Below are 19,478 nucleotides of genomic sequence, written 5' to 3' on the forward strand. Positions count from 1 at the left end.
TAATAAACTCCACTCGTAACTTCTATTCATGAACAACTGAAAAGGGTTTGGAGTGTCAGCTGTGTTTCCACCTGTACTGACAGCAGTTCTGTTCCCACTGGGGGGACAAGCATGCAAGTGATTAGAAGGCAGGATCAGGCACCCATGCACACAGGAATAATCTGCTGAATTACATCAGAAACACTGTGCCATTTACAGCATGAGAAGATTTTTTTTTTTTAATCCAGTATATTTAATTTTGGAATTCTTTGCTTTGCCACATGATTTTCCTTTTGTACTTCTTCCCTTTGCATGTGCAAAACCATTCCCATGTGGACAACAATCTGACACAAAGGCCAAACTGGTAATTGTTTCTCTAGAGAAAAACAAAAGTTGAATCCAAAAAGGCACACAAGCCTTTGGCTTCAGATTTGGACTAGGAAGGTGGTAACAACCCTCATGAGCAGAAAGTGGTCATGTTTTTCCATCCTAGTTTTTCAGTATCTATGCATTCATGTTGTAGGTACATGTTTTAATACCATATAATCTCTTTTAAAAGTGCATTTCCAGCCCTGCCAGCAATTTCAGCTTCAGCTACCAATTCCTTCCTCTTGCACTCCAGCTCTAGCAACTGTACTGTGGCAGCAAGAGACACTTCACAAATGGAGCTAGCAAAGACTAACTCAAAAAAAGGAAAAGGAAGATTCACTTCAGGGGAAAAAATATATATATATCTGTGTGTGTATATATATATATATATGTATTCTATGTATCTCTTTAAGACAGATAAATTCTGGCTCAGCCCAAAGGCATACCAACTCTCACGTCAACACCAGGAATGAAGGAAAAGGACACTTCTGGAAGATTAAAAGAAGCTGTACGTTTTCCTGTTCTCAGATGCATGTCCTAAGCATCAGGCTGCAATGACACATTCCCCCTTCTTTGCCCTCTTCTCATCCAATGAATCTGTTGTTCATGGGTAACAGAACAGACCCAACAGGAAAAATAAAAGCATCAGCATCATAACCTATAGCTGAGTGATGATGACCTTCTCCAGGCAACTGAATTGTGCTGCCTCCAAACAGCAAGGCTGCACAAGGCATAACCATAAGTCCATCACAGAATGCAGAATTACCTGCTGTCACATCAGCTGGTACTAAAGGGGAGGGTTAAAGTGTGAAAACCCCTATGATCCCTTTATATATCCATGTCTGGAAAGAGAAATAGGTAGGCAGAGGCAAAAGCTATATAAATAGCTGCATCTCCTCTCTTTCAGGTTTGTTTCTCAGACAAAGCAATCAATTCCAGGTTAGTCCTTCCTTGAAAACTTCTAAATGCACAAACCACCAACACAAACACTGATAGTACTGACACTAAAGACAACGTCTGCTATTTCAAAAAACTCAAATACTAAAATTCATAGGCTAAAGAAGTCGGTCCTGTTACATCCTCTGTAAACAAGTGGTGATTGCTGTGACATCCCTCCTGCTGCTGAAGAATTAATGTAATTTGAATACAGAGCAAGGGAAGCATAGAATCACTTATCACAGAATGGCTTGGGTGGGAAGGAAACGTAAAAGGACATCCAGTTCCAACCCACTTGTGATTGACAAGGACACCTTCTACTGTACCTGGTTGTTCAGAGCTCTATCATCAGACTGGCCCTAAAGACTTCCAGGTGTGGGGCACACACAACTTCCCTGGGCAATCTGTTCAGGTGTGTTGCCACCCCCACAGTAAAGAATTTCTTCCTATCATCCAGTCTAAACCTACTCCCTTTCAGTTTGAAGGCATTCCTCCTTGCTCTGTCACTACATGCTCTTGTAAAAAGTCCCTCTCCAACTGTCCTGCAAGATCCCTTCAGGTACTGGAAGGTGACAATTAGGTCACCCCAAAGCCTTCTTTCCTGGCTGAACAATCCCAATTCTCTCAGCTTTCCTCACAGGAAAGGTGGCCCATCTCTCTGATCATCTTGGTGATCCTCCTCTGTGGACTCTCAGTATCATTGCTTTTCCTTTTATAAAATGGTGGTTTTGGGAAAAAACAACCCCACCAAGTAACCATGTGGTCCTACTTTATGAATGCACATACAGTTATTGGAGGGGGGAATAAAAAAAGGCAGTCTTGTATTTCAATTTCCTCTCTTTTCTTTATGGTTTCTCTTGGTTAGGTTAGTCCCAAAGGTTTTCTGCCGTGATGCTGAGCATGAAACAGAGTAAAAAACAGACGTTGCAAACTGGGACCTACTTTCCTCCTGTAGGTGTTTCTAATTCAATAAGTATGGAAAATGTAGGTGGTGCGCTACTCCCTTTTTAAAAACAAACTAAAAATGCAGTCCTTGCCTTACATTCCAGCCCTACACCTACCACTATGCTGTGGCTGTCTGTTGAACTGAGTCAGTGCTACTACCAACCTGGCAAAAATTAAATGAAAATTATAAAAATTGACAACTAAGCATTCAAAATCGCTTTGAACTATATGGCTGCTCTGAATTCGCTATACAGATAAGCAAAGAGCTGAGTTTACAACAATGGAGAGGGCAAAAAGGAGGACAGGATGCAAGATGACAATTTTTTATTTCTAAAGGATGCACTGACAGCTTATAAAAACTTCAAATGTTAATCAAACCACCACCTTACTCTTTTTAAAGACAGTTATGAACCACCACAGAGGAGATGAAAGAACAAGCAGCTCCTGCGCTTGTCACCCAAAAATATAACCCATCTTGTGCAAGCTGAAATTGATATCTAACAGTCATTTTCAGCCATCAGGGAGGAAGGTAACAGGGCTGAGTGAAGCAGTTATGGGAATGGCACAGGAGAGCAGGAAGAAGAAATATTAAGACCAAGCTTTTAGAAACCCTGGTACTTTTGATTTGTAGGCTATGAAATTAAACTAAATATATTGGTAACATTATGAGAGGGAAAAAAAGTCCACATCTACTGCCTATTTAGATTTTTGAATATATCAGTGAAATAAAACAGTTTTAACAGTTATATGCAGTTAACCCAATTTTTGCGCATTTTCTAATTTAAAATTATTTTAATTGCATTTAACAAAAATATTCAAAATATCAGATGATACAGCGCTTATATGTTTATAAGGAAATAAAGCTTATATATAAAGCTTTTTCCCCTGAAAAAGTATCAATGCATATTAAAAACATGAAACCTTCTACATATTTGAAGCAACATTTGCTTCTAATATGCAGTTCCTGTTAATGTAGAAGTCCAGGTCCTAGTTTAACCTGGGGACAATACTCAACCTACAAATCATTGATGAAACAGTTTTCAAACATCCATAATGTGATTTCAGTTATAACATTTAAAATCTTAATTACAAAATTATGATTAAAAATAACCCCTGAAAATACTTTAGTTCCAGTCAAAGAAACCCTTAGCTTCCACTCTATTTTTCACAGAATCACAGAAGTTCAAGGCTGGAAGAGACCTGTAAGATCATCAAGTCCAGCCCATGTTCTAACTGTTCAACTAGATCATGGCAGCAAGTGCCACATCCAGTCTTTTTTTGAATTCTTCAAGGGATGATGACTCCACCACCTCACTGGGTAAATTATTCCAGTATCTGACCACTCTTTCTGTGAAATATTTCCTTCTTAATTCTAGCTTACATCTCCCTTGACGCAGCTTGAGACTGTGTCCTCTTGTTCTATCCGTTGTCGCCCGGAGAAAGAGGCCGACCCCCAGCTCACCACAGCCACCCTTCAGGAAGTTGTTTCCATGCTTTCATAGCTGTTGCTGCAGTTTTGGTCGAGGCATCACGGATGAGATGCCGTCTGTTTCGTTTAAATCACCAAAGTGAGGCTGCGCTTCAGGCACCAAAAGCAGGGACACTGCAGAAGTGTCTGGCTGTCAAAGCAGCGGCGACAAGGTCACCACACGCCTCAGACCCTCACAAAGATTCCCCTTTGGGTGCCTAATCCCAGGCAGACCAGATCCCTTACAGGCTGCTCATTCCTTTTCCCCCATGGAGTGGCTATGACACTGAAGCACTGCCAAGAGGGTCCAGCACAGAAACCTCCTTTGGGTTTCATTCAGCCTCTTGGGCTCACTGAACTACAGCCCGCACGGGATTGTGAGCGAGTTAACAACAGTTCAATGTGATACCTGGTGATGTAGCTTTCATTTACACTAGATGTAAGCAAAGCCTCTTCACAAATAAAAAGTGATAGGTTAGTGGACTTTATTTTTTTTTTCATTAATATTAAAAAAAAAAAAAGCATTGTAACTTGTTCCTCTTGTATATTCTTTAACCAACCACAGGAAAATAAAAACTTTTAAAAACCCCTACAGATTTGATTGTCATAATAATTCAGTTAATACCATCTTTAATCTAGTTTCAAAGTAAAAGCCTTAACAAAAAAGCTGTTAATCTGGTTTTCTTGCATGATATTGCCCATAAACAGCTAGCTATTTTGCACTTATTATAAACCAGTAAACTTAAATTCTGTCAGGTTAGCAGTATGTAATAATTAGCAGGTGCATAGACTAAAATGAAGCTAGTTTTCACTTAATATCTAAATTAATTGCATCAAGTTTCTAATGCGGGAAAATGTACTGCACCTAACAATGATTCTAACACGGAGAGTCCTCTTTATGCTCGTGCACTCCCACAAATCCTCTTGTTAAGTTAACAGGAACAATCTCACACAAGCAGGGTGGAAAAAATATTGCTTCTACATCAGGTTATAAAACATTTGTTTATTTTTATTTGTTTATTTAAACTGATTAAAACACAAATATGATGATTTTACTTCTGAGCCTGACAAACAATTATTTTTGGAAGTGTAGTAATAAAATTACCATTGGCAACATTGAATTCAGGTGTGACTACTGAATAGTAAATTCCACACCCCCAAGAAGGACTGCAAGGAGTGCAACCAAAAGGCTTGGAATCACACAATTTAGGTTGGAAAAGACTTCTGGAGGCCATCGTGTCCAAAACCATGCTGAAAGATCGTATAATTAAATCAGGTCTGTGCTAGTAACAAGTCTTACCCTGTAAATTAGGAAGCTGGAAGCCAAGCACTTAAAGGGAATGGTCCCCAGAATAAATACATCTCTGATCTTAACTGCTAAACCATGTTTGGGAGTCCCAGGAATGGTACAGATTGAAATGCCACGAGGGAGCTCTTTAGGAACAAAAAGCACAGATGATGGTGTCCCAGCACGTGGGAAAGCACCAGCACTTTAAACCAGAGTTTAACAGGGCAGCACAGGCACAACCTCACTGTGCCCCCTCTCGGACAAGCACGCTCCTTTGTGTGGCTCAGCAAATAAACAGTTATTGGATTTGCTTGTTCCAAATGCTGGGAATGGGGATGGAAATCATCCTAAACGCATTTAACAATAAGGTTTGACTGAGGACCAAAGTGCAGTCAGCCCATTCTGCTCTTTATGGGCTCTCCATAAAAACTGAGCAGTTCATCAACTCATTTCTAGTCAAGTATTTACCAGAAAAAGAACACAAAGCAAAGGTAGATTTATATCAAAGGTTACAGGCAGAGTGTGTAATCCCGTATCAAGGAAAAAAAAAGAAGAAAACACATGCTGATTATTCTCAGACTTTCCTCTGAAAGCAATGATCCTAAGCCCATAGAGCACTGATCACAGGGACAATGCCTATTCACTGCACAATCTCATTGAAGTCCCTGAAACAACCAACTGAACAGATTATTTAGAGGTTTTCAAAACTGGACTCAATACCACCCAATTTCCTATTTCTATCCTAAACTCACGTTTAAGAATTCAGAAGATGAGTTCAAGAAAATCTGTATGCCCTATGGCTCACTTGATAAAAATCTAATTTACAAGAGGAAAAATCTAAAAGTACTCACAGGTTATTAAAAAATTAAATAACCTTTTCTTCTGCGCTTTCTTTGAAAAGTAAGGCTTTCAAATGAAAAATCAAGATTATTCTACTGGCATTTTAACTCTACCCAAATTAAGAAAAAAAAAATCTGATATAACAATAATTACAGCTAAGCAACCAGCAGTAAATTTTGTATCAAATAAGCAAATACAAAATATTCTGCCCTAGATCCTTGAATGAATTTTAATGAGTGCCGCCATTTTGACTGAATGAATATTTTATTTTGGACCTCAGGAATTATACCTCCTGATGACGACAAATTATGGGGAGAACACAGGAAACATTTCTACTCACATGCCATTTTTTAATTACAATACTTAAATTCTCAAACAATGTTAAAACATCTTATTTAAAGAGAAAAGCTTACGTAAAACCCCAGATATATTACATTTCTATTACTGATCTGCACTGATTAAGTAAGGGCTGACTTATGCAGCTAATATTAAATTTAGAAATTAAATACATGTCCATATTATATGCAGCCTAGCTGGAATTCACTAGATTAAACATACTAATTAATTTGGTCATGGTGTGCTTTGTATTATAATTCAGCATTTATTTATGAGGCCACATATTCAGTTTACTGAACTTAATGTCTGCACTGTTCTTAAACATACCATTAGAAGTGCTAACATTTTATATCATTAACCCTGTATCAATCCACAATTAACATGAAATTATCAAAAGAATAATAAGAGCAGCTATGCATTTTTAAGCTACTTAAAACATTTCTAAATGTAATTATAACTATTTCATGCTAAGTAAGAGTTGATATTTCATTTTCATGCCAAGATACTCTTCATTTAAGAAAGAAAATAAAACACCAGCTTTTCTAATCACTTATTACTTCCAGATTTCCTGTAGAGCACAGCCATTCATAGTTGTATTTCTAAGTTACCATACCTTTAGATAGATTGGATTACTAGGTGGGTCTTTTTTCATACTCTCTCAAGACACAAATGACTGGAAAACTTCCCGATAAGTGATGAGCATTTCTGCTCCCAGCACTCACTGAGATGTCACTGTGCACTTCAGACCCTAAGTTTTTTTTACGCCTCCCAACACACCAGCCTGTGTTGGAATCACAAACTTCAGCAGCTGACAGACAAATGAGGGGAAAAGGACAAATCCCCCTGTAATTTTGTACTGTACATTTACTAAGTCACTACCGAATGGTCAAAGTACATGCATGTGCAGATACACATCTATATTTTAAAAAATCTGCCAGGAAGGCTTTTCATTCATCTGCCATCAATTTACACTAAACCCAAAGTAATAATATTGAAGATTAAAGAATCCAAAACATGTGTGCATGTATGCATATTACCAGCAAAGCAAGATATGAAAAAGAATATTTCCCACCATACAATATAAAAGGGCTTTTTTCTGCCTATATTCTTAATTTTTTAACTAGTTAGGGACGAAGGGAAATCAAATTTGAGGATTTCATATTTATCAGTCTGATATACTAAACACAACCTAGAATTCCTCAGCACTCTCAATTACCTGTTTATTTTTCTGGACTAAGCTCAATCATTTGCACAGGTCCAGCATTTCTCCAGTTCCTTCATGACTTTAAAAATACAACATTTCTGCCTTCCAGCATGGGAACAATGGTAAACAAATGGTAATTTAGTAACTGCTGCCTCCACGTTAGTGACTCTGTTGCTAAAGTAATACACAAACACTCCCAACTTGTAACCAAGATTTCAACCAGCTGATTTGCTGGAATATAGTATCTTTCCTCAGTTCCAGTTGCATAGGTTTTGATGCTGCCACTCAACCTTTTGACACTGAAATTGAGAATCTCTCTTAAAAGGAATAGGGAGACATCAAATACTTGAATAAATTCAGTAGTGTGAATAAAGAATGTCTTTCTCAAAAAAAACTGATTTAATAAAATGAATTTTTTTCTGCTTTGCCAAGTTTACTAGTCGAATAAGAGGTTTTTTACTACATGTCATGACCCAGCAGGCAAATGGCAATGCCTTCCCTGAGGTGAGTAGAGCTATGCTGGTTTGCTTCAGCTGGTCATGTCCTAGCTGCACAAACCTTCACACACTCAGCCTTGAAAGCAAAATTACCCCACCAATCCCAGCTTTCTATAGGTACAACCATAACAAAGCTGAGAGGAAAAATATTAGCAATACAATTTGGTTTTAGATTTTGTTACAGAACTGTGATATTATTTGCTTTTAATAAGCTGCTTTACACTCATTAGTCTGAAGTATTACATTATGATATTTGAAAATAAATTAACAATTTGCTGTGGCAAGTGACATTTGATATATTTTTTTAAAAAGAGGTATTATTGCTCCTGTCATTAGAGTACAAACTTCTTGAGGCAAGTGCTGGTCAGTTTATTTATGTGGAATCCTAAGCATAAAGTTTCTGTAGAATTTCTTTAGAAAGGTCAGACAAATGTTCAAAGGATTATAATGAGAATGGATGAGGCCTTTGAAGGACTATGCAGTCTTTCATTTGCTAATCTAAAGTAACACTTATTAGCAATGATGATTTCTTCAACCACTACATAGTCACCTCCCTCCATGAACCAGTCAAAGTGTATCAAGGACTTCTATGATTTAGGAATCTATTGCTGTATTATAATAAATCATGGAGGTGATTAATTTCTTTCCCCCTCCTCTAAAAATTCTCACATGCAACTTTCTATTCAACTCCTGCCAAGAAAAATGTTTTAAATCTGTATTTTACCAATTATACCCTTGACAGTTTTCTTAAGACACTAAAAATTGTCAAGACTCAAATAAGGAAATAAGACACATTAGTTCCTTTGTACATTGGCTTAACTGCTGTCAAGAACACTATTAGAAATTCAATACAATGTCGAAAAATAACACCACCAGCACAACTGATTTCAACACAACACATTCTAAGTTCCACACCAAGACAGGTTTTACAATAATAACTGCTGTTTTCTGAATGTTTTTCATACTGTTACAGGAAAAACTGAAGTTATAATATCTTAAGATTTTTGCAATTTTACACTTCTGTAATTCATATGCAAGAGACACATGTAGATCTTAACTCATTAAATTTAAAGGTTTACAGAATACAGATTTTAGACCATCGTTATAAAAGATATACTCCTTTCTTTCAAAATAAATTACTTGAAAGAGTAAACCACGTTGGCAAGCCTGTTCTGCAGTAAAAATTTCTGCAATCATTCCAGGATTTTGCCGGGGATGGAATGGAGGTGTGTTGGGGGAGAACAGAAAAAGAGGCATAGAGGCTCTATTATCACATAATTATAATCCATAGCTAGTACATGTTAAGATTTTAAAATTAAAGATTTACTAGCAGTGTGATAAAAATATAAAAATCAGGAAAGTAATCAGAAATAATTTAAAACATCTTTTCTCAAGTTGAAAAGTTTTCCTTTACACACAGAGATTAAATCTGCATTCATGAACTCCTAATGTAAAAGTGAACCAAAGTTGCTATAACTTTTAATGCACATTTCAGTTATTAAGATATTTTAACACAAACTTCTACAACAGCCTCCCAGTTCATGAATACATGACAATCCAGGTAATTTGGTGATTTCAGTGGATTTGCAGAGTATGTTAATCAGTGCTGAATTCAGTACAGCACTTTGCAGTTTCTAGTTTACTGTTTAGCTTTCAATACATCTAGGCACTAATGTTTGCAATTAACTTTTTTTGTAGACACAAACATACACATCAAGTATCAACAACCTCAATCTGTTACAGACTTAAATTGCAAAATTTAAAATAATTGGGTCACCTAGGTTTGAACTTATATGTTGAATTTCAGTCTAAATTATAAAAGCACACCCACTTCTTTGCAAGACTCACAGCATGTATCAGCACAAAACAGTTCCAGACTTAACTTTTCAATCTTGTGTCATCCAAGTATCAGCTTCACATAAAATGTATTTTAAAATAAGAGTAAATTGCCCAGAAGTTGAAAGTATGGAACATGCAGACAGACTTGCATCTAAGACAGCAATCAGAGATACAGTTTGTGTTGCACTCTCCATTTTATTATGTTTAAGATACTATTCCCTTCATATTTGTTCAGTAGTAGCTGTTTCAGCTGCAATATTAAAATGAACCTGTACAAATAATGTTTATTCTATAAAGCCAGAGTGAACTAAAAGATGAGGAACACTTAGAGCCTGTTATTCATAAACATTTTGTAATTTTATTACTTCTGATCTGCATAAGACCAGAAATACTTTTATGCAATGCTTCAGTTGCAATGTTCTGTTACTGTTAACATGCACACTTGAACTAAAAGACAAATGTAATTAGTCCAATCTGCAAACTTAAAAAATGTACTAATTGCATTCAGTCAATCTTGCAAGAAACACATAAATAACAATAATTTAGATTTAAATTACTATCCTCATAACAGATGCATACACCTATTTGTTCTTAGAATTGTTTACAATTTTCAGAGGTTTCTCATATATGTTTTTTAAATTTGGCCTTTTTAAACTTATTTTTCTCACAATATTGAGGAAGCATTTTTTCTCCTGGACTTTAAATGTTTATGCATCACACTCAGCAGTAGTGTGTGACCATAGCCTAGTGGTTAAGAATTAAACAGTGATGAAGCTGAGACCAAAAGGTGCACAGACAGGATGTGCAAATATTTCACTAGCTATTGAAACAAGGACAACCCTTGCTCCTTTTAAAAGGGAAAAAACAGCATTGGCATGTATTTCAATAACTATGCAAGCAATATCCAGTAGGTGTGCACCCTGTCATCTGAAACTAGCCTTCTGAGTTTTGATTTCAAATGCTAAAGCTTTTCCTCCAAATAATCCAGGAGACATTGTAACAGCACCTAGTGATGCACAAAGACACTCTCTGTGCCTCATACCTGTCACTTCAGACTGTCTGTGAAGCCCAATACCACAGTAAGGAACACCATTTAATATAAGTGGCTTTAGGATTTTTTGGAGTTTGTTACATTTTTTAGCTTAAAAAAAAAAAAAACAAACAAACAGCACAGCATTTTTTTCTAACTCCTCTGTCAAGCTTCAGTCAGGCCACAGAACGGGTACCGGAGTCGCCTGACCCTGTACTCAAACTCTGGAACCTGCAACACTTGTTTCCTAACAAATCACCTCTGGAGATGGAGCAGGCTTCCTATCAATCACTAACAAGTTAATTCCACATAATAAGGCAGGTTCTCATGCAGACTGATACATTGTGAAATGCTGTATCTAAAATTGATTAGAATAGCACTCAAAATGAATGCAGCCCTCCAAACCACTTCTTCGCTCAGAAACATTAATCTCACTTATAAGGAGAGCTTCATAATGGTAATGCTTGGTATGAAAAAAGTATGAAATAAATCAGGTTTTATAAGACACAGCAATTAATCAGTTTTAGAACTAAGGAAAGGCTGTTAAAGCGGCACATTTTTACAATGGTAACTTCTTTAAAGCCTCTGTTACTTTTAAAAAATTAAACATTTAGGGCTCTCTTTTAATTGTTCACCTGACAGTGTGAACCCCAACCCTAACTCTGGGTCCCTGAAATGTTTTCTACAAGCTAAAACTCTGCAAATAATACTACTCTGTTAGAAAGATAAAAGCTTCATTTTAAGACACTCTTCAGTCTAAGAATCACAGGTACCTTGAAAGGACTTATTTAACTAGTTAGCCTGGGGTAAAAAATTTTATTTAATCAAACAAAAGATTTTCTAATAAACACTCTAAAATTATTTCTGATAATATTTTCTGCCCTTCATACTGCACAAACTTGCAGGTGATAGTCACCTTATCCCTACATTTACTAAAACAGTAAACCTAACAGGTTTACATGTATGCATTGAATAGAATGTATTTTCTACAGTGAAGTTATTCTTAAGAGACAATTATACTATAGAGATATATTAATCTTATTAACAATCTCTAATATGTAGTACCAGTATAACTCGAATCAGCCTCTAAATATCACACAGGCGCAACTTACTCGCATAACATTTTGGAAAAAAAAAAATAAAAATTAAGATTTCTCTATAAGAATTTTATAGTTTCACTCACTGACAGAGAGATGAGTTTTATATAATAGAAACAGAGCATTAAGTATAAACATAAGAGCGGTTCTGACCTGAAGCCTCAGCATCTCTGGTCCTTTATGTCTGTACTGCACAATGCCCCTTCACAAACAGCACCTGATCCTCCGAGTTGCTGGGCACTCTCAGCTTTTATTGGGCCTAATCCAAAACTGATGCAAGTTAGTGGGAGTTTTTGCATCAATCTTCAGGGGTGTCAGTCTGCACAACGCTCACTGATTTTAACTGAGGGTAAAGGTTCTGAGAATCTCACCGAGCCAAGACTGTAAATTGTTAAGGCTAGGAAATGACAAAAAATACTTCCAGGTTATTATTTCATTTTCTAATATTTTATGGGGCTTCTATAAGACAGATGTTTACTACAGCAGCCATTATGTGCTCATTTGTAACTTTAAATCTAGTTTCTATTAATATATCCTTTTCTTCTCTTTTTTCATTTAAACAGAGAATAATTACTCCCAGCTCTAAGAGATTTGACTGAAGTACCAGTCTTAACCTGCTAACTGGATTATGAATGTTATTTGGGATTGTTTTTCTTCAAAACATATTAAACAAAAGAATCTCAGTGGGGTCAAGTATTTCTCATACTAAACAGAACCTTTTATCTCAGTGTTCGCTCCACTGAGCCCCTTTCCATTTTTAATCAGAGGTATGCATCTAATATTTCTGTACTATTGGCTTTTTTCCCTCCCCTAATTTACTAGACCATTGAAAGTAACCCAGCAAATTCATAGTAGCAAAGCTTCAGAATTGTAAGCCAATGTTTTTCCAAAATTTAAGTGATACAATTTTCATGTATATTCACATAGGGGCCCTTCTTCCAAACTACTCTTGTATTATATAAAAGTACATTTTATGAAAAATTTTCCCTGCATCCAATATTAAACTAATCTCCTAGATGTGAATGTAGTAATAATTCTGAATAGCACTTGGATTATTTTAGAAGGCAAGAGCAGTGGTATTTTTCAGAGAGTGCCTTCAAGTGTTTTACAATTAACTTTTCTCTAAGACCATAGATGAACAACATTTATACTTCAATTCGTTCTTTACTAGACAGAATTTTAGGATCCACACAGCCACAGAATATCACTACACCTCTTCAGTGGTATGAAGCAAAATACTTTCCCTGAGGAAGTAAATATAAAATGCAGGGCAACAGTCAAATAAAACCAAACAAGCATTGAACTAAGACTTAGCTTAAGAGACACATGATATTTAGAAAGTAGAAAAATAAAACTGCCAAAGTTTTCCTACAAAAATATTTTAAATCTAACTACTTAAAGGAGGCTACACCTACATGATACCTTATGGAAACTGCTCCTATTAAAAAACGTTTAACAGTCTGTGAGCACATCAAGATGGGAGTTTGGGTATGTTCTCTTTTTACATTACTTTGTTTAAAAGCATCTTTAGAACATAGAAGTTTTAAGTCCACAGAACAGTGGATGTGCTTCCTACGTACACATGAAGAAAAACCCCACCGGACACCAGCAGTGTTTGGAATTTCGCGGGGGAGACCACCCCTTTCCCTCCCCAAACCACAGTGACACACAATTCCTTTGGTCGCTATGTGTTTTCGCTGCACGGTAACACGATTTTCACTACAGTTTACTGACTAGACCATGAGAGATGCGAGGCTCAGGACCGCCGTGCTTTGGCAGGAGAGCAGGCAGAGCCCCGGCGGCAGCCCCGGAGCACAGACCACCCGGCAGCCGTCACCGCCCGCCGCCGCTCGACCAACGCGCCGGGAGCGCCCCGCGCCCGCCCAGCCGAGCCAACAAACGCCAAGTTCCGAACCCTCCAGAAACTTGCTCGGACGAGCTCTCGCGCCTCCGCCCGCGCCGCTACGCTCACCGGACAGGAGCGCGGACACTTCCGTCTATCTTCCAAAAGTGAGGATGCCGACTTGGGAAAGCACCGAAACTGCTGCGGTGCCCAGTCCCGCCGCCGCCGGGAGCGCGCTCAGCCCCCCGGGAGCGCGCACAGCAGCGGCCCCAGACCCCGCTCCGAGGCCGCCGAGGCCGCGCAGCGCTGCTGCCAGACCCAGACCCCTCCCGCCCCCCCGCTCAGTTTTCCGCCCGGCACCGCGGAGTTTCCACGTTAAGTTGCGTCCACGGCCCCATCCTGCTGCTCCCCCGCGCCCGCGTAGCCCCACCTGGGGCCGCGCTCCGGCCGCAGCCGCGCGTCCCGGGACGCCCCGCGACTCCCGCCCACCGCCCGGCGAAAGTCCCGCCGCCAACGGTGCCACCGTGGGGGAGGTGGGGAACGGAGGGCCGCGAAAACCTCCGCCGGCCCCCGCGCACCGGCCCCAGCCCGCTCCGGTGCGGGCGGAGGGCAGCGGCCCCGGCTCCCCGCTGGCGGCCGGACAGCCGCGGAGCGCAGCGCGCCACTTACCGCGGGCACGCCGCGAGCCTCGCCGCCTCCGCGCCCCGGCAGCAGCGCGGGGGAGAGCGGCGCACGCCGGCACTTTGTCAGGCCGGGCGGGCGGGAGCGGAGGGCGGGCGGGAGCGAGGGGAGGGCCGGGGGCCGGGCGGGGGGAGGGCCACGAGTTGCTGCCCGCGCCCCGCGCCGCGGGAGCTTACGCGTCCCGCGGAGCTCACTTTCCCCGCCTCCTCCCCCGCCGGGCGGGCAGGGAGTTTGGCCCCTCTTCTTACGGGAGGGGAGGGCGAAGGTACGCGCACAGCGACGTGCCGGGGGGGAGGAGCGCGGGGAGGAGCCGCCGCCGCTGCTGCTGCCAGCACCTACTTTCGCCGTAACGCGGGGGACCCGGCCGAGGGCCCCGGTGCTTCCCTGCGCCGCCCCAGGCCGGGACACGACCCACCGGGCTGCGGACGCTCAGCCTGCTGTGCCCCCGTCCCCGCCGCTCGCATGGAGTGCCGCGGCGCGGCTCCCACGCTGAGCCTAATCAGCGCATCCACGACGCCGGCGGTGATTTAGGGGTCATCCGCGAGCGGCACTTCAGGCTGATGAATGGCTCTTGGCCGCTGTCTGCCCTGATGAGGGTGTCTGCGTGCTCCTGATTGCAAACACTAATGAACTTACACGGCTCCGCTGCGCGTTCCCTCCACCCGGCAGGGCACGAAGCATCCCTCCGCTGCATTTTGTTTTTCGTGGGGACTTATTTATTTTTATCAGGGGAGGGAAAGAATTTGGGGAAAGAATCCGCAGCTCCCCCGCTGCAGCGCAGCGCGCCCGGCCGAGCAGAGCCGGCGCCGCGGGCAGCCCGCCCGCCGAGGCTCCGGGGCGCTGCCGGCAGCCCGGGCGCGGCGCGGCCGCCCGGCAAGGCCGGAGGGTGCCGGCGGCGCTCCCCGGCCCGGCAGCCCGCCCCTCGCACGGGCACCCGCAGCCCCCCCGCCCGGCCTTCCCGCCGCACCCCGGCAATTTTCGGAGTTGGGCGGGAGCCGGGTGCCGAGTGACCTGATTACAGCTTAAACATCTGCTTTTAAAGCCATTTCTCCGTGGTGTACAAAGGCGCTTCTGCTTATTTTTCTCCCTGACTCCTCAGCAACCTCTCGGCTCAAAGTAGTAGCTGTAACTTTTCGCACACTGAGATGTTACCTACCTACCTATCTAGGACCGCTCTCTTTTTACGCCTTTATCCTTCCCTTTTAAACTCAAAGGCGTTTCACACACGAGATGCGAAACACCCGGAGAAGTTAGACAGATGAGCAGCTTTGAACGTTTAGCTGGCTACCCGCTGCAGTACTTTGATTTTCCTAACTTTATCCACCACATCTCTGACTCTGTAATGAAAGATGCACGACTTTGTTATCTTAAAGGTTCCCAAGGAAAATCCCCGTACTCCTCTGTCCTGAAATAACTGGAAATACCTCCTAACCATGGAAACGTTACTGCAGATGTAACCAGCGGGCATTGCGAGGGAGCCAGCTGGACTATAATCAGTCCAGCAGCTTTCTCTCACATGTCCGTGTTTTACTCCAGTGTTTTTCTTTGCACTTGTACTTTGCTGGGCTCGACCCGAGAGACAGGGTGCCTGGGTATATAAACTGATTCGACAGTGCTGAGGTCAGCATGTGGGAATTACAGCAGGTACCACACACACAGAGCCAGCATCACACAGCACCGTTATGCAGCAAGTGCAATACAAAACCACAAATGTTTCAAGCATTTTTAACTTAATAGTCAGTGTGTAATTCATTATATGAACACACAGAAAGGAAGAGAAAAAAAGTGTTTTAAAATGGAAATGACGTGTCTTCGTCCCCAGAAAAGTTTTAATAAAAGTAACTACTATTAAATAGAGGTTTGCCAAAGTATTTTAAAGATACAACAACTAAACCAATGGATTTAAATTAATACTCTCTACTGACTTCATGGGTGGCTCTGAAGTGGTGGCATTTCATTTCAAAAAGTAGGAGCCACAGAGACCTCGAGAGAGAGAGAGTTCTGTGCAGGTAAGTGCACAGACAATACAGGCAGAATTGGAATCATCATGACCTTGTCTTTCAAATAAAATATACTACAAAGAGTTTAGCTCTTACAAGAAAGCACTCAAAGTGTGAAAATGTGAATTGCACAAAATTCATTGTTACAAAACGCCTATAGCTAGGTACACAGGAACAATCAACCCTGAACTTACACCAAATACTGCAATTGTTGTTACATGTTACAGAAAAAAGCATATCTGCTAAACTACAAGCCAATCTTGTAGACTCAGGGTTTTACTTACAATTTTTTTCTTTTGGCTTACAGTGCTAACACAATATTTATAGTTATGTTTTGCAAATGCAAATTTAAAGCACTGTATTTTGCACTACTACTTCATCCATTTTCAATACCTTTGCTAAATCCATTAACATTCTGAACTTTTTACTGCCCTCAAATACATTAAGATGCTGCTTTATTATAAATAGAAAGGTAACATCGTACCTTCCTTGTGCAAAGCCTACTGGATAGACAACAAAAGTCCACTACTTATTGATACACATTTGAAGTTCTTGAGCAAGAACAAGTTATTTTGGCACTCTTAACTTGGACATCACTGAAGCAGCATTACCAGGCTTACTTTAATTTAATTACATTTCAGCCCTTAGAGTTTAAGTTAATTTGAAAAGTGTGCAGGCACATCTGAGTTAGAGCTTTGTAGGAAACTATCTTCTTAATGTCAACTATTAAATGTGATTAAACTCTCTAAAATCACAGAGCAGCTATTCCTTACTCATTTGGATTTTTTAGATTTCCAGTAAGTTCACTATTTCAGCACTGAAAGAACAAAAGGGTATGCGTTCCTCATCGACTTAGAGATATTTTTTTTTTCAGACGGGACTATCAGTAAATCTTTTTGGACGGTAGGTGCTACTGAGAGGAAAGAGCAGGACGTCCTCTGATGCGAGACATGCCGGCTCCTGCACTAATCTACCAGTAACTCCAAAAGACGACACACATTCAAGACATTGTCACGTTCTTTGCAAACTTCCTAAATTGTTCTTAACGTGTCCTTCCGTACTTGAACAGTATCTCGGGCTTTGCCAGGCTTTTCGGCACTTTCTGGTTCCAGGGCGCCACGCTCTTTGGGATATTCGCACGGCTGAAAAAAACCCCAGATCTCAAGATCTCTGCATTGTTAACGATCCTGGATCTACAGCTCATGGAGGAAGAAATTGTTTCTAACCATCCATTTTCCTTCGGGGTAAGAGTCAAGATGCTCTTTACTGCAGCTAGGTAGGGATTACCTCTACGTAACGGAAACAACTGGCAGCATTGTCCTGTGCCGGGACACTTCATAATCACAACTCTAATTTAAAAAAAAAAAAAAAAAAAAAAAAAAAAAAAGTTTTCCTTTCGACTCAGTCTTGCCGGCTGGTCATCAAATGGAAACAAGTGTTCCCATTAGTTGGCGCGGGCAGCTCCGCGGCTGCCGCCGCTGTGCAAGCCCCGCGAAGGGACGGAGTTGCGGAGCTGGCAGCCGCTGGAGCGGCCGCTCCCGAGCTGTCGGCGGAGCCGCCTCGCTCCCCCCGGCTGCCGGGCGGGACGGCCGAGCCCGCGCAGCCCCCGCGCCGCGCCCACGCCGGGTCAGAAGGTGACGGACCCGCCGTGACCGCGCTCTGCCCTGAGCCCCGGACAGAACCGCACCGCTCCTCGCTGGGAACCGAGCGGGAAACTTGGGGAATAGGGGCCGGGGGAAGGCGCGGTGCCGGGGCCGCGGTGACGGAGCGCAGCGGCTGCGGACGCTCGGTTGCGGGGCTCGCTCCGCGCCAAGGGCTGCGCTGCTGCCTCGCCCGCCTCGCCGCCAGCAGCACACCGAGAGGCACCTCTTCCCCGAGTATCGAGTTGCGGTAAAATTGTAAAACAAATATTCCAATCTGATCACTGACAAAGCCATAAAATTAAATAGCTGTCTGCAGAGGGAAATATGTCTTAATTACCTTAATTAAAGCAAGATAGGGCCTTACACACGTTCATTTTGAAGCCACTAAATGTACTGATTATCATACAAATCAACCTTTAAATGGGGGTCATGCTTTTCCACTACATTAGTTTGTGTTCCACTGCATAAAATAAAGCTATATGGGAAGCTGACCTCTGGTGAAAATGATGCACTTCAGCTACACAAAACTGCTGACCCTCTTCATTGGGTCCTCAGGAAAGAACCTGAAGGAGTTTGCATACGATTTGGAATACAAAAATGCCTTTCATATTGTGTTAACACTGCATTAGGAACTACTGCCTGAGCTAAACTTATGGCCCTAAACCAAAGCCCATAATCATTTTAATCACCTTGTATTCATAAGTAGGAGCCATCACAAAGCGCCGTTATTGCCATCATTGTGTGAGTTACTACACAAGGCCGTGAAAAATGTAAGATTTGTGTTTGCTGGTATAACACTTTCCCAGCCACTATAGATAGGTGCAACTATCCATATTTTCCTTTAACAGGAGGAATGCAGAATATTTATAGTAATTCGGAAGTCAACATACAGACCTTATATGTACATATAGAAGTTTATGTAATTAAGTCACATTCAGAATTTGTGATATTTACAAGAAAGAAGAGGCCTTGTTTTACCTAAGCTTCATAGTCATGATTAACATTTTTGTTTTCCTTTCTAGCTAAAAGACATATTTAAAAAAATAACAAGAAATTCCACCAGAAAAATGTTCAGATTTAGGAAATGTGCAGAAAAGATGATTTAAAGAAAAGCATATTGCACGAGGAAAAAGGAAACTAAAAGTGCTTTTCTGTTGTCTGGTTCTTTCCTTTTCTTTTTCTCCTGTGCCATGTACTCCTTCTAGCAGAAGACATCACTAATAAATGCAGTCTTGGAAAATACCTCTCTAACCAAAAGCTCTAATAGCAATCTGCTATTTTATTATCATAATTTGGATGTTAATTGCTCTGATGTGCTGAAACAGAGATTTTATTAAAATACTACCAGTTAAAAAAAAAATCTTAGGCTGTTAGTAGTAAAATATGTTGTATTCAAGATGACTGCTTTCATTCCTGGAAGACAAGAGTTCAGGCAGTGGAGTGGTAACAATCTGTGTTTGTTCCTGTCTGCTCAGGAGAACTG

The 19,478-nt window shown here is 41.2% G+C and overlaps 1 protein-coding gene across 18 annotated transcripts in view; it reads right to left on the bottom strand.

Annotated features, from left to right (window-relative positions):
* TENM3 (teneurin transmembrane protein 3) overlaps nt 1-19,478 on the bottom strand; it is a 1,287,001-nt gene that overhangs the window by 394,489 nt on the left and 873,034 nt on the right. The window contains exon 1 of one of the 18 annotated variants that reach the window (XM_058025029.1): nt 14,341-14,396. The exons of the other annotated variants lie outside the window; for them this stretch is intronic. The gene's annotated coding sequence lies outside the window, so the exon portion shown is untranslated. Of the gene's footprint in view, nt 1-14,340; nt 14,397-19,478 lie in introns of those variants that run through there. 18 annotated transcript variants of the gene reach the window in all.

This window comes from Melospiza georgiana, chromosome 5 (genome assembly GCF_028018845.1).
Source record: "Melospiza georgiana isolate bMelGeo1 chromosome 5, bMelGeo1.pri, whole genome shotgun sequence".
In the NCBI taxonomy this organism is placed as follows: Eukaryota; Metazoa; Chordata; class Aves; order Passeriformes; family Passerellidae; genus Melospiza; species Melospiza georgiana.